The sequence below is a fragment of the Haemaphysalis longicornis genome, unplaced genomic scaffold, assembly GCF_048455015.1.
Source record: "Haemaphysalis longicornis isolate Haplotype H1 unplaced genomic scaffold, Haemaphysalis longicornis Haplotype H1 scaffold_3, whole genome shotgun sequence".
NCBI classification, from domain to species: domain Eukaryota; kingdom Metazoa; phylum Arthropoda; class Arachnida; order Ixodida; family Ixodidae; genus Haemaphysalis; species Haemaphysalis longicornis.
Window position 1 is genome coordinate 97,423,012 of NW_027526335.1, and position 26,757 is coordinate 97,449,768.

A 26,757-nucleotide genomic window follows, 5' to 3' on the forward strand; every position below is an offset into this window, starting at 1 on the left:
GTCTTCGATGCCTTTCAAGACGTGCTTGATCTTCTCGGACTCGGGCATAGCAGGATTTACGCGCCTACAGAGGTCGACGACGTCCTCAATATAGCTCGTGTAAGTTTCGTCGGCAAGCTGAACGCGCCCACGTAAGCTCTGTTCAGCCTTAAGCTTGCGGACGGCAGGGCGACCGAACACTTCTAAGAATCTCGTTTTGAAGGCAGACCAGGTTGTCATGTCGGCATCGTTGTTGAGGAACCACCGTTCGGCTATTTGAGTAAGGCTAAAGCCGACGTTAGCACGCTTCGCCGGGTCATCCCAGTGGTTGTAGGCACTCACTCTTTCGAAGGATGACAGCCAGTCTTCTGCGTCATGATCGTCGGCGCCGGAGAACTTGGCAGGGTCGCGTCGAGGAAGAGATCCGGAGCACATGATGGGTTCATGCTGCGGAGGCGCCATTTCACGATGGATTTCTTGCAATACTGGTCGAATTATGCGCTTGCTCCGTAGTTCCAGGCTGGAAAGACAAAGGGGAACTGCACCTCCACCACACTGTAAGGGGGATTATAGCTGGGGACCGGCAAGACGATGGGAAAGAGGCAGAGACCAGAGACGGGTAAGGCAGCGCAGACCGATGTCTCGGTGCGTTCTCTTAGAGCGAGCCACGCGATGCTGACCGTGCCTCTTCTTCTCTCGCGCAGCACCTTGGCCTGCAATCATCATGCGGCCCATAGTAGTCCTTCCTCCGGTACATACCCCGTCGGTTGTACAGGGGAGATTGGCGCACACTAACCGCAAGGTATGTCGTCGTGTCGGAGACTACTATCTCCAGTACAATTTATTTATTTATTTATTTATTTATTTATTTATTTATTTATTTATTTATTTATTTATTTATTTATTTATTTATTTGAGCCAATGAACTGGAGCTGCTGTTTGGGCATATTGGGCACCCTGCCCTCGTTCTACTGCAAGAGGCAAGGGGTACTCAACCGGGCGTTAGAGGCTACGACGGTTACTTTCAACCTGGTACTGTGCATTCCGCGAGACATGACAGTTCGGAAAGATTGGTTCAGGCACAAGCCGCAGCATTTGTTTGTCATAATTTACCCCACACGGCACTGAACGCAGTTGCATTTTGCACAGATGACCAAAAGGTGGTAGCAGTAAGATGCAAACTGGCACCCCGCAATACAATGCTCGCAATATCGGTGTACATACGTCCAGACACAAGTGTGCACAGACGAGCAGATTTCGCATGGCTGTGGGATTTTTGTGCTCAAGATCCGCGTGACGTCATACTCATGTGTGGGGACTTCAATGCCCATCATCCTGGCTGGGGATATGCTCGGGACTCAGTCTGCGAAAAGCGCCTTAGCGACGAAACTGAGGCTGCTGGCCTTGTATTGGCGAACGACACCGCCTACGCAACTCGACATGGGCTTCACGCAGGTCAGCAGGACACATCCCCTGACGTAAAGTGGAGCACACCTGCTCTTGTGCGTGAGTGGCGATGCGGGCTAGATACCATGGGTAGCGACAATTACCCAATTTGGTTGGAGCTGAATATTGCACCAACAACAAAACGTACGTGGCACACAAAGGCTATGAATTGGGATTCACGATACCTTTATGCGTTGCGAAATCAGCATGCCATTCCACGTCAAAATTTTGCGTGCAGCGGATGACTCAACTCGGCACATCTCAGTCAACGACAAACTTGCCACATCTGATCAACATCTATTGAACATGTGGAATACCAGGCAGCAGTTTCACCATGCTTACCTCGCAGGTGGAAGGCGGTACGTGGACCTTCTGAAGGTACGCAACAAGACGGCACAAGCTCGGCGTTATCCAAAGCAACTTGCTCGCGAACTCGACCACTGCGCCTCCTTCGGAGAAAGAACAGGCATTCGAAAACTCTGGCAAACGTTTCGAGCCATCAACGGTGAGCGCAAACATGGAAACCCGGGCAAGCAATACTTCTTACGGAAGGCATCACCAATGCAGAATTCGAGGATTAGGTTGCATCTATGTTATTTCCCCATCCTCGTACAGCCCCGGTACCTCACCTATACCGAAAACGTACTTCAACCTGCGATTACGGGGTAGAGTCACCATTTACACTACAAGAATTGCTGCACGCCTTAGACTGCGTGAATGAGCATCGTATGCGTGAATGAGCTTAGACTGCGTGAAAGAATCGCATCATCTGGCCGCTGCTTCGCAATTTTGATCACACTGGCAAGCAGCAAATACTCGAAAACTTAAATCAGTCGTGGATGTCAGGTACCCCTCCGCCCGATTGAAAGCACTCTGTCGAAAATACCTATTTCTAAGCCTGCAAGTCCCCAACACAGCTGAGGAACATGCCGCCAATTTCAGTGACTTCGACCCTTTGTAAGCTTCTGGGGAGAATGGTTCCTACACGTCTCAATTACCACCTTGAAGAACGATATCCTGATTTCTATCAAGCGCAAACGGGATTCTGACCAAAGCTGCACACACGACAGCCTCTACCTCCTCCGACGTCTGGCAAACAAGCGCCGCGGCCGGCGAACCGGTGTACCGAGCATCCTGCTCACCGTGGACCTTCGCAAAGCGTTTGACATAGTCCGTCACGAAGCCATTATTCAAGCATCGGAAGAAGCTCGTTTCGGCACACGAATCGTAAACATGGTTAAAGCGTTCTTGCAAGACCACACATTCAAAATATGTAGCGGGCGTAGCCAAACACTTCACTACGCAAATAGGGTAGGAGTGCCCCAAGGGGCAATCCTCTCACCAACCCTATTCAACCTTGTGATGAGAGGGCTTGAGAATTGCCTTCACGATCACGTTACGGTCATTCGTTGTACTATGTACGCCAATGACTTCACCATCTGTACTGGCCTCGGGCAGCATGCCATTACAGAACAAGCAGTAACTGCCGTTTAGAGTGCCCTGGATGCTTTATTCGCTTACCTTCCACAAACTGGCATGCACCCATCGCCTGAGAAAACCCAGTACATTCTTCTGGAAGGGTCACAGGAACAAAGAGCTGAAGTGAGTCTTAAGCTTGGAGATCAATTAATCTTCGGATCACCTACCCGTCAGGTTCGCATCTTGGGCGTACCGTTTCACGAGAACGGAGGTGCTGACGTATGGCTGAAAGAGCTCGCGCCTGAATGGATGAAGATCCTTCCCCTCATTAAGAGAATTTCCCATCGCCGTAGGGGGGTGGGTACGAAGATCACCCGCATGTTAGTAGTTGCACTACTAACTTCCCGCTCCTGCTACTGAGCATCGTGTTTTGACCTCACTCAGGCTCAAACGAAAAAAACTAGAGGTGTTGCACACAGCATCCATGCGTCTCATTACGGGCCTTCCCCGGCACGCGTGAATAGACGAGCTCCATCGTTTCTCTCGTCTTCCTGCAATAGTTGTGACAATCGAAGAACGGAGGCGCAATCACTCAAGGCGCCGCACATGGACTCTCTCTGGTCAACGTCTATTTATTGCTGGACTCCCCCGTGCACCATACCGACCTGCCAAACAGTCCTTCAAAGCTTCCACATTGTGAGGATGAAAATTCTCCCAAATCTCACCAAAGAGTCCCACGCTTTCCAACGACCCGCATGCGTGCTGATGCCGATCCTGGGGCCATTTTCACAGACGCCTCCTGGGATTCTACCACTCATCGCGCAGGTATTGCTTTTTGCCACCCCAAACGTGACGTGTGGCGTGGCCTGATGCTCCAGTACGATGATCAGGAGTGCCCCACGTCTTGTGAACTGGAGTTGCGCGCTATTCATATGGTCATGGACTATTTATCGCAGCAAGTGCCGCAGGGCGCCTTTCCCCCTGGGGAGCGCCTCACCATCTACACAGACTCCCTTTAGGCCCTCAGAAAATTGAGTTAGACCCTCAGCTGTCTAACTCATCAAATTAATTAAGAGCAGTTGGCGCGCACTTCGCGTACAACAAAACGTGGACGTACACGTGACCTGGTTTCCCGGCCACGCAGGCGGCTTCGGAAATGAGGCCGCTCACGCTTTCGCGAGCGCGCTTCTAAACTCCCACTCGCCGCTGCTGGACCACGGGTTCACTACCGTCCGTCCACTCTAGGACCCCGATGACCAGCGTGACTTTCTGAAGCAACCAGGACAGCAAGTGCTTCTGGCACCGATACCTTTCGGCCCCCACCCTTTGCCGAGCGGGCTGCCGCACGCTGCCGAGGTTTTCATTTATGAGGCTCGAGCTGGAGCGGCACTAACCGATGATGTTCTTGCTAAATGTCGAGCTTACATTCCTCGTCGTGGACGCCAGCAACGTGACGACGTTGGGCCCTCCTATCTTGACGTCACCTGCCGAACCTGTGACCTGACGGCCCGTCCTACTATGCAGCACCTCGTGTGGGAGTGTTCCGGTCTTGAGAGTATTCGCGCGCGCCATCGCCGCCAAGTGCCCACGTACGAGTTCTGTCTCACGCCACCAAGCACACGCACGTCACCCGAGTCCAGCGTTCCCTGTGGAATTTCGCACGGGAGGCTGGCATTCTGAGCCGTACCTAATTTTACGCCCTCATTTCCCTCCCTACCATCCTTACATGCTACTGAGCCAGCCATTTTCCTAATAAAGCTACATTTATTTATTTATTTATTTATTTTTTATTTATTTATTTATTTATTTATTTATCTGTCTATCTATCACGACAACCACAGCGAAAGTGCTGGCATTAAGTGGGGTAGACATACAAAAAACACTGAATACAGGTCTGTACAAAACAAAATCGAACAGTAAAAACCGAAATAACGCAGTTATACAACGGCTAACAATGAAAGCATACAATATTGAAATGAAGTACTTCATCTGCAGACATGCGGCGGAAGTTTCACTCGACATAGAAGACACCTCCCGCTGAGTGGGACTATTCCAGTGTGATATGGACCTCAGAACAAAGGGCATTTTAAACAGATTTGCTCTGCACGAAATTTCCTTTACTTTAAGTGAATGACCCTTCCGGATGAGATGTAATCTGGCTTTCGTAAATAATGGTCGCCGTTTATTCCCGTGTTTGAGTGAAATATGCTGTGAAAAACCTGCATTTGGGTCACTTTTCTGCCGTCATGCAAAGATTGCCGTCACAGAAAATTTCTTGCACGGAACACACTGAAATTCCTATTATAGGCATTGCAAACGAACAGGCAAATTTTGCATCCTGTAAATACCCGCTCTATATCTGCAAAGTAAATGAAAAGAAGACGGATGGGAGTTTCATTAGGTGTATGCTCCAGTAAATCCTCCAGAAGTACATCACTTACTCCGCATTGCGGAGTGTATAAAGCACTATACGCCTAATTACTTCGTCAACCCAGTGACGGTGTAAATACGGAGCGATAACATACCATTGCTCCGACCGAGGACTGAGTTAAGCACATCACCTCCAAGAAAACTCGGCCTTGGGATATTCATGACCGGAAAAGCTCCATCCATGAGCGGAGTTAAGTACAAGCCCCTCGCGAGATCTCAGCGCAAACGAGAGCGCAGTCGTCAAGATGGCCGCTGCTCGCGGTGGACGTGCAGCGAGACAGCGAGCTCCGATATAGAAAGCGTGGCGTGCCGCGTGCAGTTTCCAAAAAGTAACGACCTTGCCGCTTACACGGCACACAAGAAAGAAATATTTCACCAAGGCCAGCCAAGACGGTTCCCGACGTATTGTCTGGTGCGCTAGTTCGCTTCGCGATGGTAGAATGTGGCGGTGGGTGCGTGTGGGAGCATGAACAGGACACTTTAAGTTGCGGTCTGATCAACAACAAGGGTAGGACTCGTCGACGCATAAAAGTGTTGCGCTGTGAAAGCAACAATGTTCCTAGACAGCAAGGTGGATGTTGCAAAAGGTAGGGAGGCTTTCTGGCCTATAGTTTCTACTTAGGTACATGCTCGATGTAGTTAGCTAACGCTGCAATGTTTCTCAAAGCCTGAAATTTCAATTTTGATTTAAAGATGCTACCAGCCTAAGAAGACGCACCGAGGAACCGCAGCAGAACGACAAGCCGACGTGTCAGCTCCAGTACGATGAAGCGGGCGCGAGCCGCCTTCGTATTGACGGTTTTTATAGAACGTTGCGGGTGTAGATCGATCGCGTGTGTCCGGTCGGTCGGCGTTTTAAAGCTGATGATGATGCGCTTCGTCTCCAATGCGTGAAAAGGATGTTCAACAATTTATACATGTGCGTGCTCCAGTGTGTGGATGCATGCTTGCGTGTCTGTGCGTGCGCGCGTGCATGTGCCGAAAATGCCGGATTATATAATTAGGGCGAAAGCGCTAACCTCCCCATTCTGCGAAAAACCATCGTTGTGGCTCTGTTCTTGGCCGGAACTAAATAGCCGCTGATGTAAAGAGATAATAGACAACACATGTGTGATCCCACCGCATTTACACCCGGGTATTCGCAGTATCAGCCGAATGAGCTGCCAATGTACTGTCGCCGCAAGTCGCCAGCAGTCGCAAAAAAAGCGAGGTTGTCGTTGTTCTCTTCCTAACACATATCAACTTGGAGGATTGGCCATGAATCGGGAGCTTTAAGGGGCTAATGTGCCCGCTATACAAATTTGACTTAGCTATAAATTGGAAATGTAAATACTTTTCGCATGCAGCGTGTCACCTGAAATTTTCAGCTCGTGAGTAGAACAGCTGGACATGAGCCGCGCATGACCCTAATTCTGCGAAACTATTGTGTGGGCCAGTGGCCTCACTAGCGTAATTCGCGCCATCAGACGAAGAAGCCAAAATAAAGAGCGAAACGCAAACAGGGCGTAGCAGAAAAGAAGCCGATAAAAGTTACTTCCGCCAATACCAAAGACGCAAATGCGTTGAAAAGACGAAAATACGATGAATAAGTACAGAAGTTCAAATTAATATTGCCAGGCTTTTGTAATAAAGCACGTAAACAGGCTTCAGAGTACTGAGCAATTTTTCATTCGGTTCTGGTGCCAAGATGTTTGCGGAGTTAAGCCGTAGCATTCAAACGATAATATTTTGCAACGTTCTGCAACGTTAGGTTCCGAGTGCAGTCATGCCACGTCGGTAGCTTACAGATTATCCGGGTCCCTATGCATTACTTCCACTTCTGTGGAGAGAGAAAGAGAGAGAGAGAGAATGCTCTTTAATGTGAACTGGTGAGGTCAGCCCTGCTAGGGACAAGGCTTGCTACACCAGATGGGGGGTGACTACGTTGGTGAGTGGCGAATATCAGACGTCAGGGTTACAGCAGGAAGAAGACAAACAAGAAACGTTGAAAAAAAAAGGAAAGTAAAAACAAGAGAATGCTGCCAGCAGAGTCTGGACATAAAAATACAATTGAAAAGAAAATCGTTAATGAAAACGCTGAAACAAAATGAAAAGTAAACGACGGAAAAAAAAGTAACAACACCAACCCAAGAAAAATAAATAGATGAACGCCACAGTGCGAAAGAGAAGATATCGTGACACACTTTCTCTGTCTCTGATCGAGAGAGATTTGTTCAGTTCAGTTTCTCGTAGGAACTGGAGCAGAACTTTTGTACCTAAGGTACTGTCAGCACTATTGCCCCAGGGCCCAAGAAAATGAACTTGCTCCCTGTTGGAGGGAAAAAAATTCAGTATTTCTGCTCTGTAAAGGTAGGTCACAGGAGGAGCTGTCTAACTACACCGAAAGAATTCTAAGAATAAGTATAAAGAAACAAGTACTAATACAAAATACGCAGTGTGTTTATTTAATTTCGATATAATTCACCCCTCACAATTCCAGACAGTAACTATGATTGCCTTGAGACCACTGCGATTACACACTACTGAACTCTATGAATGTACATTGCATTGTGTTCGGTCGCATCGGCCCAATGCAGCAGTGCAACACTAACTCACGCAACACAAAACATCCTGACGGGCTGCGGGGTCAGATCGTCGATTTCGCTATTACAGCACCGCACTTTTTGAGTACAGACATGAAATTTTTTTGCGAGGCTATACAAATACGGCTCCGCTACAAAAAAGGTAAATCTCGTTTTCAATGCTGAGAAAAAAATAATTGGTAGGAGGCTACCTTAAACTAGTACGTAATCCAAAATTTGCGAGAGCTCCGGCTTCTTTTGAACTGTGTCAAGAGAGGTGTTTACCTGAACCATCAAGACACATAATGATACTGGCGTGATTTAGAAAGCGGGATTTAGTAACTAAGATTAGGCAAAAACGTGCCCCTTGGGAACTCCAGATTTGATTGTTTATAACGCAGATAGACTGGCAAACAGTTGGCAATGTCATATTATTCTGGCAAGAAATCATGGTTACACCTCGAAATCAGTACCAATAATGTTTTTCAAGCGAAATTGAGTTGGCCAGGAAATAACAAACATTTTGAAGTTTAAGGTGTATGCATGCTGTTTTCCAGTTTTAATGCGTAGCATTCTTTGCCGAGTACGCCTCAGACAGGACAGTGTAAGGCCCTGCATTTCAACAAAAATGCATATATGGCGAAAGTAACGCCCTAACCGTTATAGTAGCGTTAATTGAGATCATTTGTAGGACAGAACATTGAAACGTGAAAATTTGAAAAAAAACATCGAAAAGTGAAATTTCCACGCAAATGGCCTGAAAAATTCCAAAATATCTATCATTTACATCTACCAAAAAACAAAGAATAAACAAAGAAAGTCTATGAAAGACCGTTTACATTACGAATTTAAAAGAAAAAAAGCGAAAACGAGCAAACCATGTAACTGCTGCATTTCCAAAAGAATACTGATTTGACCAAAGCAACAACTTTAGTCTTTATTATAATGTAAATGGAGAGGATTGGTCGGGGAAAATGTTGAAAAAGCAAGGAATAAGAAAAATGGAACAATCAATTTTCACGAAAATGATCCCACAAAATCAAAAATAACCATCTTGTACATCCCCCCAAAACCGAAGAATAAAGGAAAAGAGTTCGAAAAAGAACGTTGAAAACAAAAATAAAAAAAAAATTCCGCCATCTCCACGAAGTGAATGATGATGAGAGGGGCGAAGCAAAAATGTTTATCGGTAAAACCGTGAAACATTCGCCCGCACATCATATAAAGACTCGACACGTCAAGCTTTCCACCGCTCCGTTGACAAGCCCGTCGACGACGTCGATGTTTGTGGTGGTTATGTAGGGGTTGTTTTGGACGATGAGAATCTCCATGGGTAAGTTGGCGAATTCGGTGTGTGACATTTTAGCCACCTTGGCCGTCGCCTTCTGCAGAGCATCTTGTGTCGTGTACCCCCGGTACGTGTCTTGAGCTCGCAGGCGACGAACGACAACCTCTTCTTCTTCCTCTTCTCCTTGTTGGGTAGCAACGAACGCGTTGAACGTTTTGTACTCTTCGGCCATTATTTGGTTGGCCAATCCCTAGGGGGATCCTGCTACAATCATCATTAATGTGCCGTGCCGTGTACAGCAGCAACGATGTACGGGACAGGGCCCGAGCAAGAGGAGCTTCGCTCCTACAATAGCGAAAACGAGCCAACCATGTAACGCCCTGCTCTTTTACATTGGGATTTGGCAGCTGTAACATCTGTATTCTCGTTATAATTGCGTAAACGGCGATAGTTAGGCCGACCGAGTTTTAAAGATACATGAGAAACAAATAAAAAAATAGACAAAATGAAAGTTTCACAAAAACCATCTCACAAAATCAAAAATATGCATCGTATAAATCTCGAACCCTGAAATACCGAAGAATAAACAAAAAAATGTGTGCAAAAGAACGTCCAAAACACGAATTAAAATAGCGAGAATGGGCGACAATGTAAGGCCCGGCATTTCCGCAAAAAGTGCATATTTGGCGGAAGTAACACCTTTAATCGTTATTTGCTCGGATAGAATCGGTGAAACAGAATTTTGAAAAACCGAAAAATTGCAAAATAGACAAAATAAAATTGCTACCAAAATTATCTGAAAAATCGAAAATATGCCTGTTATGCATCTCACCAAAAAATTAGAGGCTAAACAAAAAAGTCCGCAAGAGAACGTTAGGAGGTATAAAAAATAGCGTAAACGGACCAACTCTTCCCTACGCTTGTCATACTTCGGAAAAAAAAACCTAATTAGCAAAACGAAGGCACTTCATCGCTATAATGCCATAAAAATGCGTAATTGGAGAGAAGAAACGAAGCAAAACTTAAGATAATGAAACAGTCCAACGTCTTCCGCTACTCATAGCCACATCTGCGATAAACGGCTGCCACTCGAGACGAGCAGCGTAAAAATGCTGCGTTTTCGTAGACAATTCCCTGAATTTATGCAGACTCCTTATTTAGAGCTTTTTGAAAAGAATTTGTTGCTGCTCAACGGCCTTGATAGATGAGTAGTTTTCGACATCAGTGGTTTTCGATAAATACGACTAGATTTTAGTTGTTCTGAGCACAAGTATGTCACCAATACGCGGTGAAGGCGTACGTCTGTGTACAATTCCATCAAGGCCAGAAAACATGGCAGGTTTGCATCGTATATTATTTAGAGCTAGTGAACTGCTTCACAATACGAAGTTGTTTCTCCAATGATAACAATGAAAGTGGTAAAGGTGGCGGCAGGTAAGCGCGTGCATTTTTTGTTTGTTTGTTTGAATCTTTTAGTTGGGGATAGACAGGGGCGAGTGCTTAGGATGCGGACTCACACCGCCTTAGAAGCTTGTAGGCTCTGTAAATGGTTCCGGCAACCGCAGCGTACCAATCTTCGGAATTAGTGGGGCAACTGCTTCCTTTAATGGCAGTAATAGCGCGATATTATCCGTTGAGTAAGTGCTCCTGCGTATTTTACTTTGTGGTCGCTTGTTATAGGAGAAGACGTAGAAAAAAAATTACGGCGCAGCCCTTTGGCGGCCGTTTCTGGGCTCAGCAGCGTCCCCGCCCTAACTGAGTGAATGATGACAAGACGACGGGTGGAAGAAATGCTGTGCCCGAGGACGCAGGTTCGATCCCCGCCAGCGGTAGCCGTTTTCCTGATGGAAGAAACATCCCCCTCGCGAGGGGCACGATCAAATGCAGAGCATTTCTGGGGGCGCACGACGTTAAGTAGTTTGCGTTACGTTAATGTTGTTGCACTTGTGGCAACTGCTGACGAGAGAGCGCGGAGATGAGTGCGTTCCAGCCTCGCCGATAGCCGCCTTTATCACGCCACGATCGCGCCACGGGCGCGCGATGCTGACGTCACGATAACGCCACAGATGTTGTTGATCCCGCGACGCGCGCGCCCCCACCTGTTGGGCGCGAACCGACCGCGGAGAGAGCGCGCGATGCGAGCGGAGAGTAGGCGAGGAGGAGCGGGGCTTACGAGATAGCGCGGCGATGAGCGCGTTCCAGCCTCGCCGACAACCGCCTTTATCACGCCACGATCGCGCCGACACGGCGCACCTGCAAGCGATGCGGACAACTACGGACGCCAAGAACGGGTGACATCGAGAGTTAAAGAAATGCTCTGCATTTAAAAATGGCCGTACCACTGTTGCGGTTTGTCTGTTGCCTTTTTCAGTAAAGACCTCATTGACCCGCTAAATAATGCACCACACACGTGCTGTAATATTTGTCACTGAAAAAACAAGTTTCTTTTATCATGGCTTTTGTTATCGATGCGTGACCAAAGCTTGCGCGCAGTAGCAAGGCATTGCGTTATACTAGAATGGCTCAATTCCTACTTATTCTTACAGATCTTCTGAAGAGGAACTACCTCGTCTCAAAAGGTAATGTCTTAGTGCATCCCCAGAATTCTCGTTCAAAATTCTCAGGTCTTAGGAACCTAGTAAAACTATTCTAGAAAAGTGATATTTCGCACAGAGCAAGGTGTCGACTGGTATATTAAAACGATGAAGGACTTTTTAGGACTCCTGAAAGTTTTATTTTTTGTTTGAAAGTGCTGAAAAATTCACTCCCCATAACTTTCAATAGTATCGTTCCCATAGCTCTGGAGCATCGTCGCGCAAACTGCGAAATTTGAAACTGCACACGAAGCAAGCTTTTGCCCGCAATATTGTCTGTCAGAAAATATTCGGCATTCCCCAACAATAGCTACAGAGTAATCGCTACTGAAATAAGTAGCGTGTGCGGAAGGCTGCACTTATTTTATGATTCTGTGCGGCACTGTTATGGGAATTTATGCAAAAAAAGCATGAGAAAATTTTATTCAACGCTTTCTTCCGAAGGTGAGCTGCCGTGCTTAGGGAAAACTCGTACTCAATTAAGTGTTCTGAAACATGCACACATCGTATTCAGACAGGCATAAAGTTTCGTGAACGTGCGGCGCATAGCTCTTAGTACTCTGACAGAGACAGTCACGTAAAGTACGTTTATGGACATATTTATTTATTGCACCTGAAACAGCACAGGAACACAACTTTTCTTGGAATTTAAATTTGGTAAAAAGTTCACTGGGCGATGAAAAGAAGCAAAACGGCACGCACTGGAAAAAGGGCTAGCTAAATAATTCTTTATGTGGAAGCTCATAAAAAAGTAAGGACTTCTGATCACCCAGCGTCCCAATGCGTAGCACATTTCGACTAAAATGTGCTGTTTTCTGCGTGCTCGATCAACACTTTAGACTTTTAGACACGTATTTTTTTATTTTGTGAAAAACACAAGTGTCATTTATGAGCCAGTGCATGAATCTTAGCATTTGAGAAAATGTTCTGGAAATAAAAAAAAAACCCGCAATTCCCAGAGGGAAAACACTATTTCAGCAAGGGAATTGGGAACTTTAATAACAATAAACATGGTTCACCACGCGGGTAGCCGTGGGCGCATTTAAGGCAAGTATGTACACGAGCCTACCAGTATCTTTATTATATATCCGCATATAATTGAAGGCCATGCATCCCTGCGAATATGGTTGGCCTGTGAAGCTGTAAATCGGGTCGCGCGCAGGCACAAAATATAATGACCGTACATCTTTAGGAAGACGCTGAAAATACCGTCGACAAAAGTTGCATGGTTTCTACTGAAAAAGTATCCTTTGTCAAAATTTACTACGCCAAGGCGAAAGTGTGCAGGCCGCAAAAAATTGAATGTACAAGGTTACGTCCAAAGCGAGGCTGAAACGTATGATACCGGAAATCTAGAGAAAATGCCATAAAATATTTGTAACATGGAAAATTAAAGCTTGTTCTTTGAATTCTTTGTGGTCGAGAAGGCTTAGGATTGGCCATGGAATTTTTGAAAAAGTCTGCACAGCGAGTAAAAGGACAAAATACCGTGTAAATTTCGAAGTTTCCGCCAGAAGGAAAAGCCGGCATGCGCAAGACAGACAAGATAAGTGATTACACACTAAACAACTAAAAATGAAGTGGGCACCCAAAGTGCTGTCATGAATTTCGCGTACGCTGCTTTACAGTTTTCCGCTTTGACTAAATGGTTCCTGTGACTTCGCCGCATTTTGCGCTAGGCGACCATGTCAGCCCCGCGCCGGCCCTCTCCAGCACGATGTGAAGCGTTGTTATTTTAAAGACCTTAGTCTTCCTTGGGCTACTTACACCAGAAAATCGTGTTTGCCTTTCCCTCAATTAAGCCAGCCGCTCAAAACATAAAGGAATTTTCAAGCGAGGATTTATTTCGGCAAAACCTTTCCAAACTACTAATTAAAGTACATACAAATCTTTATCGAGGGAAATTGGGAAAAGGTTGCTCATTTGCAACTTGACGGGCCCAAAAACCATTTCAGCAGCAGGGCCGTAGGCTAACACAATCGTCTTAGATATAGAAGAGAAGAAAAAGAAAGACAGAGAAGAAAAAAGGGCCCATCTCCCCGCGAGGGGGACTCGAGTAAATGCGTCGCATAGGGGGTGGGTGTATTGCGTTAACGTTTAGTGTTTGGGGAGTTGGTGGTAGTGAATGCGTTGTATCAGCAGCTTCTTGACGTAGCTTGAATGAGTCAAGGATATAAGGCGGATATAAGGATATAAGCCTTTCATTCTGTGTCGGTTTTGTGGCGCAGTGGGAAGAGCACCATGTACCCTGCGTTCCGCCCACAGGTAGTTAATGCGTTGTATCAGCAGCTTCTTGACGTAGTTTGAATGAGTCAAGGATATAAGGCGCGTTCGTAGCCTTCCATTCCGTGTCGGCTTTGTGGCGCAGTGGGTAGAGCACCATGTACCTTGCGTTCCGCCCGCATGGCCGTGGGATCGAAACCAGGCGCCGGTAGGTATTTTTTTTATATAGTGTAGGGGGAGGGGTGCGGACCTGTTGTTGAGAGCGAGGAGGGTAGCGTGATGCGGGAGAGGAGGAGTGGGGGAGAGGGTGCACCTGGAACGGCTGTTGCGGACGCCGAGGCACGCCGACAACGCCGGGTGACATCGTGAGTTAAAGAAATGCTCTGCATTTAAAAACAAAAACACAACATTGCAAAATCTAAAGGCATTTTCGTTCTCATTTCCGGCTGTCAAGGCCACACTACGTCCGGGCCGCCCGATCTCAGTAGTGGCTCAGCCTCTCGCGACACGGGAATCTCTACGAGTTCCGTTGGCCGTTGATCGATATCGAGTACCTGAGCTGGTAGTAGGACGCAATTGCCTCGCACCATCGTGGCACCGTCGTTACGCAAAGCTGCATCGCGAAAACGGTTTGGTGTCTCGACTTCAGGCTCAGCCGGTACGTCGCTAGAATCTGAACTCGCGTCTTGAGAAACACCTTTCGTTTCATCGGACTCGTGCTGCCTCCTTCCTATATCCTCACCGTTTACGCTTTGGTGTAAAGCGTCGTTAGGTCGCAAATTGTGCGCATTCGGGTTGGCAGCCGTTTCCAAGTCCTCCCGTGAACCTGAACCCTCCAATCCCGACGCGGCCACATCTCTGCTCTCCTAAGGCCTTATTCAGCGCACTTAAACGGCCCTATGTCCTGACCCTCCGGAAATGCGATATCTTCGCTGTCGCTTCTCAGTCTCCACGTTCCTCCCATAGGTGGCTGTTGATGATAATAAAGAGGCGGCTGGCACGGCACAGAGGCACGGGCATAGCTTGCACCTTGCGCTCGTTGCAGTGGCTCGTCTTTAACCCCAGGTAGTGGGCGACCGGCTATGTGGCTGTTTTCGCCGTCGCTTCCCGCGATATTCAGGCGCTGTCAAACGAGGGAGATCGAACCACGAGCAGACTCGACTTGACGCGGCGCAGACGCCGAGGTACGTTAGGCTCGGGAGTCCCTTGGATCCATCTAATTTGAGACGCCTCGTCCTCTAACGCTGCCCGCCGCTCGTGCTCGTGCCGGAGCCACCCGGTAGCCCGGCTTCGCTGCCGTCTGCAATGGAGGAGCTATGCCGTCGCCGCGACTCCGTGGGACAAGCCGTCACAAGGGGCGTATCTGAAATTGAATCGCTACTACAGGATCGAGACGCACCGACCCAGCAAATCCGCTCGCACCTGCGCGCGGTAAGCAGCAAGTTCGAGGAAATGAAGGCCCTTGACGAGCGCATTCAGTTGGGAATCGATTTTGACCAGCTAGAAGCTTTCTGGGGTTGAATATGTTAAAAGAAATCTTCCTGTCTGTTTGGCTGCTTATACAGTATTCAAAAAATGAAGAGCGATTACTTTCGGACGGTTTTAGTGTCGGCTGCGCCATTGTAGTGTGGCGTCAGCGAAGGCGCCGAAGGGCGCAGCAGAGAGACGTACGCTCTTTGAACAGGGAAATCCAAAGGAAATTATTTAAAGTAGGGTCACCTTTTACAACCGAGTCCCAGCCCCCAGATTGCGAGAGATGCATTCTCTTTCATGAAAAAAACATTTGGATTTGCGTGAGAATGTAAACCCAATCTTCTGCTTAGCAGCTGAGTGCGCTACACCAGCGCTATCCCGACACGTTGCCAATAGCGAAACGACAGTGAGCCTACTGTGTGTTTAGGCTGCGTCTTATCTCACGGCAACCAAGAGAATTTCCTCCCGGAAATTCTCACGGCAGTTTTCATCAAAGCGGGCTAGCCTAAAACTTCCTGAATAATAATACGTTCCAACGTAACGTAACGTAACATAGCCTCACCGAATTTAACTTTACCTATCCGAACGCGTGGTAACCTACCCAAATCGAGACGAACTGCAACAAGCGTAATCTAACCCAGCCCAACAACACAGGACACAACATATTATAAACATAATTCAACCCATTCTAGAAGTGTTGTGCCTCGATCTCTTGATATAGTAAAAACCAGAGTAAAAATCTATACAAAATCACGATTACCAGGAAATTCCGAAAGGAAAAAAAAACCGCAGTGATGCACTCGAACCTGATCCTTCTCGTTTAAAACGAAGTACTTCACCACAACGCTACCGGGGCAGCTGCGAACACGGCTTTTTGGGGAATATTTATTCCATATAATGTCCGGGTAGCGTGCTTAGCCAATGAAAGGCGACTGCCGCGAGATATTTCTAACAATAATTTTCAGGGTTGCCGGAATAATAGACACTACCCATTGTTTATGCCTGCGGGTAAAAACACTTAGTACCCTCTACGAAGAGACAACGCAAACCAGTAAGGTATGCGTAAACACCTTGATGCTCAAAGTGCCGCATAGCAAAAATGATGCCGGAGTGGTTACGCTTGATGGTGGCCTTTGTTTTAGTACGAAAAATCCAAAAGGCAATTTTAAGTTCCCGAACTACCGGATATGCGTTGCAGCTGCGTAGGTGTGTTACTGGAATAAAACGTATTTCTTTGAAGCTCTTCCCCGCGTGTGTACCACATTCAAAAAGTAAAATAGCTGAAGTTTTTTTTTTTTGTGCCCGGATTGGCCAGCGACAAAGTCCCCGCTCACGTTTTGTGGTGTTCACGACTGAAACAAACCATTATTTTATCATAGCTTATGTTATCGAGACTCCACCATCAATTCTGCGCAATAATTGAAGCATTGCGTGTTTTTACGGCAAATTTACAGATGCTCTTTTTTCTCACAGTTTTTATGGAGCTTTCTACCCTATCCCGTGGAGGTAAAGTATGGCATTTTATGACCTTCTGCAATACTGCTAAATGCTTATGTGTAAAAAAAAATCAAAAGCAAGTTTTATTCGCTACTTTTTTCGAAAATCTGCTCAATTCCTCAGAGGAGGCGTTTAATCATGGAAGCATTACTACAAGTGCACTCCCCCATGCAAGCGCCAATAAAACTCAGTAAAGATTTCTATTCGCCGGGTTTACACAAATGTAGACTATAATTGCAATAGTGAAAATAACAGAGTGGTGTTCGTGTTCCATCGGCGTCATTACAAATCTGAGGGGGGCGGCGAATGTTACTCTGGGAAAAATTTGAAAGCATTCACTTTATTTTACACTGAACGCGAAACTAAAGTGAATAAAACTGCACGAACTCCGAATCACTATGTTGGTGCGCATAAAATGATGCAGGTATTTAGCTAGTACTTGTCCCTTTGTGTGCGAACTGATATTGTTATTAAAGAGGTCTAGACATAGACAGCAGTTATTGTTTGCCCATTGGAAGAATGAAAGTAAGAACTACATCATGTCCCTGAAACAAATACAACTACAAACCGATGGAGATCAAACTGAATAGCATGCATGAACAATGGAAAAAATATAGCCTAACAATTTAGAAGATTAATGTCTAATAACTAAATGTCGATTTCAGTTCCTACAAATAACAATGAGGTGACCGATTTTATAGATTTTGCTTTTCGTTTAAGATGCATCAAAGGGCACTAGTTTTTGTCAGGCACTTCTGATATACTGGACTAAAGGATAGTTTGTAACAACGCCACCAACAGAAACAGTTCAGCATTTCTGTAGAATTGCATAGGAAAGTATGCAAATCAGCCCGGCGTGGGCATTACACACCGCATTTTCTAAACAACATAGTCAAGCTTAAATAAAAACAATCCCACTACAGATAACCCCACCCTTGCTTGGTTCGACGTTATGGATATGCAGACAAGCAGCTCTCTAAACGGACGCATATACGTAATTCAACAGTGTTAATATGAATAATCGCATCGCGTCATCTCCGAGTAGGTAACTTCCCGTTGCTAAACTTATTTCTCACTAATTTTTTTTATTCTATTGTGGACCTCAAATTTTGTGGAAGAATAATGGGTGCAGTTTATGCACATATCTCTTTGATATTGGTTATGTTTTCGTAGAAACGGAACTATCAATCCAAACTATGCGTTTTATACACATAAGTAAATGTTCGAAGCGATCAAACGTATATCGGTGCTTTTTTTACTTCTTTCGGTTCTACATAGTCACGGGTTCAACGAAATTTTCTGCGTGATACTGTAAGTACTTTACCGAGTTACAGCCGCAGACCACGTTGTGAACCGCAGCTTCAATATTTTTTTATTTTAAATTATCCGATTATTCTACACGCTTTCTCGAATTCTGCCGCTTATTTGTCACTTTCCTGGTTGCACGTAGTAGTAGTAGTAGAGAACATTTACTAGAAAAGGAGGACCCCTGGTCACGATGGAAGAGAGGGATGGGGATTGATGATAAGAAAAAATAAACTACTGGACGTTCTCAGTAGATTGAACGAATGGGCGAGTTCTTGGAATCGCCTATTAATGGTCCAATTCATGGTATCAGCACAAGAATGAGCAGTTGCGATGCGTTTCCGTTTGCATTTACAGGAAAATTAACATTTTTTTCTGAACGGGTCACAAGTGGTGCAGGACAGAGGTAGCCAGCTGGAGTATGTTCTTTAGACGTGCGCGTCGATTCTTCTTGTGCTCGTGCGTCTAAAGAACATACTCCAGCTGGCTACCTCTGTCCTGCACCACTTGTGACCCGTTCAGAAAAAAATGTTGTTAACGCTAGTCCGCCGCGTGGGCGTAAGATAATTTTGACGCCAGAGGCTGGCAGTGGGGAAGCAGGTGGCTGGCGCTTCGGAGGGCGCCGGCGGCCTTGTGCTGCGCGCATTGAGCCTGGAGTATTCAGCATGCTTGTGGAGGCTTGTTCCGCGGCGTGCAAGACTTCTTGGCGGTGCCGGATGGTGGCCCAGCCAGGTTTCTGAAACTCAGCGGGGTCCATCTCTTCACCTTCGACGACGTTTTCCATGCTGGGGAATTGAGCGGCGTCACTGCGCCGCAGCCGGTAGAATGGAACGCCGCCGCTGCGGCTCAGGAGAGCTAGATGGAATCGCGAGGCCGAAGTAGGCCTAGCGCGGTCGGCGGCGTGGTCGCACTTTCAGATGGTTGTAACTGTCCGGTGGGCGCTCCGATGTCCAGGATATTGTATCCCGGGAATCCGTGTGACACAGCGATCCTCGTGATACCAATCTCGATAGGCGATAGACAGGCTCTTCCGTCCTATTCAGGGGACGCTAATGCTGAACTAGATGCTGAAATAACGGAAGCGGAGGTACGAGCCGCCCTCCTCCACATTCGCCCAGGGTCGGCCCCAGGACCAGACGGCATCACAAATAAGATGCTCCCTAATCTAGACGACCAATCTATTTTAACCCTTACAAAATACTATAACCATTTTTGGAAACTCGGCGTTCTACCCCAGTCCTGGAAGCACGCAAAAATTGCCCTGATACCTAAACCGGGGAAGCCGCTCAATATTGAACATCTTCGGCCCATCTCCCTCACTTCATGCATTGGAAAAGTACTAGAGCACATCATCCATGTTCGCCTTACGAATTATCTCAACTCTACTAATTTTCCTCCTCACTCCATGATTGGCTTTAGATCAGGATTGTCCACTCAGGATAATCTTCTTCAACTATCCCGGGAAGTAATTACTCCTCCGTCAAAAATGGACACGGCCGCTGTACTTGCCCTAGACCTCACGAAGGCATTTGACCGGGTATCACACAAAGCAATCTTGCAAGGGCTGGCAACAGCCTCCCCTGGACAACGTACTTACAACTACGTCAGGGACTTCCTCACGTCTGGCACTGCAATTATTCAGGTCGGAGACGTCACATCAGACGTTGTTGAACTCCCCTCAGTTGGCACTCCGCAGGGCGCCGTACTATCTCCGTTTTTTTTAATCTCGCCCTCCTCAACATCCCCAAGAGGTTGGAAAGAATCCCGCCCCTTCACTTTAGCCTGTACGCGGATGACATTACACTCTGGGTACCGAGTGGTAGCGATGCCCTCATAGAAGAAGCCCTACAAGCTGGTGCACAGGTGGTTGTCGAGGAGGCGGGTGCGGCAGGACTCAGCTGTTCACCTCAGAAATCTCAGCTCCTTCTTCTACCCGCAAAGCGTAAATCGGAAGCCCCACCGGACATAAAAATTCAGATTGGGACCAACACAGTTCCAACAGTAGGGAGTATTAAAATTATTGGTCTTTTAATACAGCGTAACAGATCAAACACTCAATTTATATCGCAAATTACATCGCATGTAAACCAAACTATCGGCCTGATTCGACGAATAACCACCTGTCACAAAGGACTTAAGGAGACAGTAAGACTCCAGCTGGTACAAGCTTTCGTGATTAGCCGCATCACCTACTCACTCCCTTATCTTTATGTAACAAAAACCGAACTGCAGAAAATTGATTGCCTCATTAGAAAAGCTTATAAGGTGGCGTTACAATTGCCCATGCACGCATCCACTGCTCGACTCGAACGTCTGGGGGTCTAAAATACCGCGGAGGAACTCGTGGAAGCCCATCATATTAATAAACTGCGGAGGCTTTCCGCCACCTCCACCGGAAGGCACATATAGATCATCTGAAGCTGCACGCCCCTTTAATTACTGATAAGAGACTCCCAATTCCCCGCGATACGCATGCGTGTCTTATAATCCGCCTCATACCGCGCAATATGCACCCCATTCATCACAAGGGTCGCAGGGAGCATAGAGCACGAGAGCTGTGCCGGCGCTTTCCAATAAATCCAGGCATACTTTATGTCAACGCGGCGGACTACCGACACCACGCCGCATACGCAGTGGCAGTAGTCGACCGACCAAATGCCCCCCTGTCACCTCCTTCTCCGTCCGTACCACCTGTCCCGCGACGGCGGAAGAGACGGCAATTGCACTAGCCTTAACTCAACGGCAAGCCCCCACAATCGTAATCTCTGATTCGAAGACGGCCGTTCAAAATTTCGCCCGGGGTCTAATAACCCCGCAGGCCCTCCAATTTCTCTCCAAAAATCTACCCACCACCCCGATAGAACTGATCTGGACCCCAGCCCACACCGGTGTGGGGGGTAACGAGGCGGCCCACGCTACTGCTCGAGATCTCACTATCCTAGCGGGCCCCAGCCTTGTCCCCTCCCACGGTGCCAGATCGGCTCGAGACTTTTAAGGCCTGAAGGCTGCCGCCGTGACGTCACAGAGCGGAGGTGGAGGCGGCGCCCGGTCGCCGTGGAGGAGTGAATTCAACATGCACTGTGAAGTAATGAACAGGCTATTTCCGTCGCTAAAAAGGAAGTTATACAGCTGCACATATTTATCGACCAGTAAACCTCACCCAATGTAATATTTCTCTGTTTCAAATCAGCAAAAAAGCGTGTTTGGTAGAAAGAACTGGCAAGCGCATGGAAACGTCGTTCGTCAAGCTACCAGCAGTACATTTACAGCGCGGTAGTGAACCCGTACATCGGTATCTTCATCGATTCTTGTCTATCCTTGTTTACGTATCCCATAGGTAACGGGATCTTTTCTCTCATTGATATATGCAACAAAAAGCAGCCCGAACGAATAGTTATGGTCGCATCTCGGAAATAATTACCTACATGTAAATCGTTCCAGTCTGTTCAAAACAAAAATACTCGTACAAAAGCGTTAACATTTGCCATTTAGCAAAAATAAAAGGTTGACTGCTTTGGGGTGTTAATGTGAATTTGCGAAACATCTCCCTTCCTGAGTTGCGATTGCCAGCGGGCGATACATTTATGGACACGTAGCAAATAAATTCCAGAGCAAATCTTACACAGGTTGCGAGGCATTTAGCATGGCTTATAAATGAGGTCGGGAGACGAATAGCGTCTTGTCTGAACAAGTTTATTTACAGGCACTTATTTACAGCAAATTTATTTACACCACACAAGTTTATTTACAAAGGCACTTCCACAGCTATTTCTTGCTGAGTGTTTGCAACTTTCTCTTTTTTTGTGCGTCAGAATGCGCTTTTAAAATCTCATCATTCATTCTTCTGCAGAAGTTTTTGAGCAGAATATTTGTGCTGCACCACAACACATATTTCAGAACTACGTCGCTGGTGTGTCCGTCGTCGCAAGTGTCGAAATCGGGCGACTCGTCGTTTCTCAACAGCTCCACCGTGAGATTTGTAACAACTTGCCGCTGGTTTGAGAGTTTCAAAAATACTTCGTTTTGCAGAAGTTGCTCCACGACGGCGTAATTATGTGCCACAGCATTCACAACTGACATTGCTGGGTGCACAAGCCCTCCTCGATCCATCGATCTGATGAGGTCGTAATGTTTGTCACCAACCGACACTGAAATTTCTTTATTTAGTGTCAGTGCTTCCCTGCACTTGTCGCACTTGAGTTTCTTCAAGGCCGCGTAGGCTGCATACCCTGCCACATACACCAGTACAGGGATAATGTCCTTCATCTTTGACAGCGTTTCTTCGGCGACAACTACGTTGCAGCCGGGCCGTGAACAGTTAGCTTCACTGTCAAGATCCTGCCATTGCTCATCTTTGTCACTGATGCTTTCAGTATTGGCGACCGTCGGCAGGGTGCTTTGCAAGCGGAGTTTTTTTTATGTGCCTTATCGGCACATGGTATTGAGCGCCAGCTAGCTGTCTGTATTTGCCGAAACGGTCTTCCAGGCAATCGGTCTGGATTTTGCCAAGCAGCACATAGGTCAGCTTCAGTTCATCTAAGCAGTACCTGGATATCTCAATGAGACCTTGCGTAGTCTGGTGTAGAGCAGCATGGGTTTCCTTTGTCAGCGTACCACTATCGCAATCCTTTGTCCTTTCTTTCCACTCCTCCATCCAGTCCAGAAGGTTGTAGAGGAAATCTACTTTGCTGTTGGAAAGCGAAAACACGGGCTCCTGAAACTCGTCTCTTAATCTGGCTCCCTTAGACGGGGTCTTTACGTTCACGATCTTCCACCATTTCACCATGATTTCAATGAACGTGGCGGTCCCTTCTACATGGCAGAGATCGTTCTTTCCCCCAATTTCTCGAACAGCGGGAGGGACAGTATCGTTCAGTACCTGCAGAGCAAGCTTCACATTCTGCTTTTCGATGTCTGACGGAAATAGGCCTTTCCGCGACAGTGTGTAAGCATGCCTGAGTAGTTGGCCGACCTCAAGGTTGTACACCTCCACAATGGTGCCAAAAGATGCCGACAGCATACGTCTTTCCGATGCCGTTTGCTGTTCGAATTCTGGGAAATAGAAGCAGCGTTGGTGATTGCGCTGTTTTATCCAGTTGTTGCGAACACACTTTAGAATGTGCACTGGATCAATCACGAAGAATAAAGGCATTTTGGGATCGCATGGGTGCGGGTACACGAAAGCTGGCGAATCGCTTGTTAGCGCCGATGAGAACTGCTCCATCGCGTTAAGGTTCACTCTGTTGTTATCGGTCACAACACAAATGACTTTGTACCCGATCTTCTCAAGACCACAAATAACCTCCATGAGCAATTTGTGCAAAATATTTCCTGTGGCACCGCGGACAGGAACTATGTGAGCAACTTCTTTAAAACTAGAGGCAACGCTCTGCACCATAAAAACCATGGCGCTAGTAGCGGCCTCAGAGGTGTTCTGCGCAATGCCGGTGATGTTTCCGCCCTTATAATCGAATAACGGTTTAATGTGGATCTCGTCCACCATGACAGTAACCGCGCGTTGACGCTCATCCAGGCCGGATATCCTCGTCTTCATGCAACCTAAGAAAGTAGAACTTTCATGTTCTGCCTGTGGATTCATTCCCTGGGAGGAACATATAGACCTGATAGTTACTGGATGTGGCATTGTGATATCACCATAACTACGCATATATTTCTACGCATGTGACGATATTGTGTACAGGAGGCAACAAAACACTGTGAGCTCCGGTGAGTACCGCCTCCGCTTCTTGTTCTTAGAAAGCAGCCTCAACTGCTCCGTCAAGAATCGTATTGCGCCGGCGTTGTCCTCTTCCGCCAGTGGCAATGCACTGAGCAAGAAACAAATGGCTTCAATAATGTCCTCAGTGTGTTCTTTCGATGGTGAGTCCGTGTTGGCGTCCCATGCCTGAACACCGTCGATGAATTCCATGACGGCCCTTTTGCTATCTGCTGTAGCCGGAACGCACAAATCGCGCCCTAACGTGGTTGTCGGCTTCTTCCTAAAGTGGAAAGTTGTCCCCATGTCAGCTTTCACAACAAGCGAATACTTCATCCAAGGAGCTTCGTCTTCCACGATGTGGAATATGACAAGCCGTTCCTCGTTCTCGATGATGGCCCAAAACGTTGAGTCTTGGTTTCTCATGTGGCAAGCTAAATCTCCAATGCATGATATTCTGTCAGCCTCTTGTTCGCGGAGAGAAGTTTCTGCGGATTCTGCAATAGCTGCCTGGAGGGCTGCTGCTTCAAGCCGCTTTCGCTTCGAGTCCGGGCTTTCTCTGCTCGTGCCCTCTTTTAAAAAATATGATGGGCAGGCCGGAAATTTCGAAGGCACAGCACCAGGATGAATGCGGGGACTGGGCAAAGGCGCGGTTACCGTACGCCCTGTTCGATCGTCGACGTACGAAGTCTCGTACATCACGTCTTCGGGTTGGAAGTGCAGTTCGCAAACCTATAAAAAAACGAGTCGTACTTTAACTTCAACCTTATTTTGAGTACTGGCTGCATAGACTTTTTTAGTACCATGGGCTATTTGAAGAAGAAGCGTTGTGTACTTTTAATTGCAATCTAAAGCACAAAGAAAATTCTGCGGGATAACTCACCCTGGAATACTGTGTCGGGCTGAAGTTCTCTCGCGGTATAGCTCGCACCCATTTCCTGCACAGTTCATCGTCCTGGGGAAACTGGAAAACGCGCACCTAGCGTGTCGAGTTATAATTGCCCCGGCACTGAGGCACACAACACTTGTACGGCATGGCGAACTCAGCAGGGTGTTGCTTCAAACTTCATGTTCCACCGATCACCACAACAGGGCTGACAACCACAATTAAATCACAAAATGCACGGAATCACGTAATCAATGAAATCACAGCACAACATGCACGCACGTGCACCCACGTGCGCCGGCAAAGACCTGACATGACCGGTTTGTTGCGGGACTACTTGCATTCCGCTGTAAAATATAGTGCGCTCTCACTACGACGTTTCCCAGCTGCATAACATTGTTTTGCTAGAATATCAGTGCCATATGAACAATGCTTGTACACCCACAGGGAGAATTGCTTTCCTGTCTTTTTGAAATATCCCCACGAATCAGAAAAAATCATTTTTGTTGTAATATGGTGCCGCCATCTAGTGGGCCGCGATGAAAACTGGCGGAGAAAAATGCTTTCAGCGTGTACTTCCGCGCCCACCACAAAGCCTTGCACCGCCGCCCCGCCGCCTCCCACTCCGTCTCCATCGGCAGCCGCGGAGGCGACCACCTACGCCCCGTGACGTCGCACTCCGTGAAGTCAGCAGCCCTCCGGCCTGCAGTCGAGAAGGTATTCCTCCTCCGCTATCACGACTTGGTCCTGCACTACCGTCTCTCCCGCCGCGCGTTTCCCCCCGCTCATGTCAGCTTTAATAACTCCCACGAACGCACGTGGCGGCTCTTACAGACCGACACCCTTCCATGTCGTGCAGTACTGCACCATATTCACCCCTCACTATTTCCCTCCCCCAACTGCCCTTCGTGCGGTGGTCTAGCCAACGTGTCGCACTCCATGTGGGCATGTTCTAATGATCCCTTCCCCTCCATAGCGTGTGACAAGCAGTGGGACGGGGCGCTGGGTAGCTCGGATCCGGGGATCCAAATCTCCCTGGTGAACCGAGCCACCGCTGTCGCCGCCAGGCTCATGCCACCGGCCACCCCGCCCTCTTAACTGCCTGGGAGAAGAGAGAGAGAAATAAACGTTTATTTGCTGAAAAGACTAGCCAGGACTTGATCCTTGCCGGTCCGAGGTGGTAGGTCTCCTCAGTCCAGGAAACCTTTGGCGGTGGCTGCCGTCTTCGCCCGGTTCACCAGATTCTTCTGGTTCTCCGGATCCTCGTAGACGAGCAGTGCCTCCCACTTTTCAGCGATGTCGTGGTCACCGGTGGTAAGGGCGCTTGCAATATCTTGTGGTGCGGCAGTCAGGGTTGTTGAGGATGCTCGGCTATCCACAGGTGGGTCTGGACGGCGGTCATCGCAAGGGCACTCGAGGATCATGTGTGCCAAGGTGTCGGGTATGTCGCAGTAAGGGCAGAGATATGAAAATTGCTTTGGGTAGATGCGGGTCATGATTATTCCGTGTGTGTACGTGTTTGTTTGGAGCCGACGAAAAATTACGCTCTCTTCCTTGGTGAGGTCGGGGTGTGGTAGGGGATATCTCCTCCGCTCAAGTCGGTAGTGCTGAAGTATGGCCCTGTGGGTGATGGGTACGTCTGCTGCGCCCGTTGCAGCGCGGATGTTGGGTGGCAGGAAGGCCCGGATGGTGTGCTCTCGGGCTGCAGCGTGCGCTGCTTCTTTTCCCGCCATCCCTTCATGCCCCGGGATCCAGGTGACGTAGGTGTCAGGAAGGTGGGGGCGCGTCTTTAAGATATTAAGAGCCGTCGCGGACACGCGTCTTTTCTGGAAGTTCCGACATGCCGCTTGGGAGTCGGTGAATATCAATGCTCGGTCGCTGCAGGTCGTCATTGCCAAGGCGATGGCTGCTTCTTCTGCAGTTTCGGGGTTACGAGCCGG

At 47.7% G+C, this 26,757-nt stretch overlaps 1 long non-coding RNA gene across 4 annotated transcripts in view; it reads left to right on the forward strand.

Moving 5' to 3' along the window:
* Positions 1–26,757, forward strand: part of LOC144173340 (uncharacterized) — a 128,125-nt gene that overhangs the window by 39,858 nt on the left and 61,510 nt on the right. For all 4 annotated transcript variants that reach the window (XR_013323227.1, XR_013323225.1, XR_013323224.1 and 1 more), the window contains exons 2-3: positions 11,670–11,702; positions 16,887–16,919. This is a non-coding gene — a long non-coding RNA (uncharacterized LOC144173340). The remainder of the gene's footprint in view (positions 1–11,669; positions 11,703–16,886; positions 16,920–26,757) is intronic.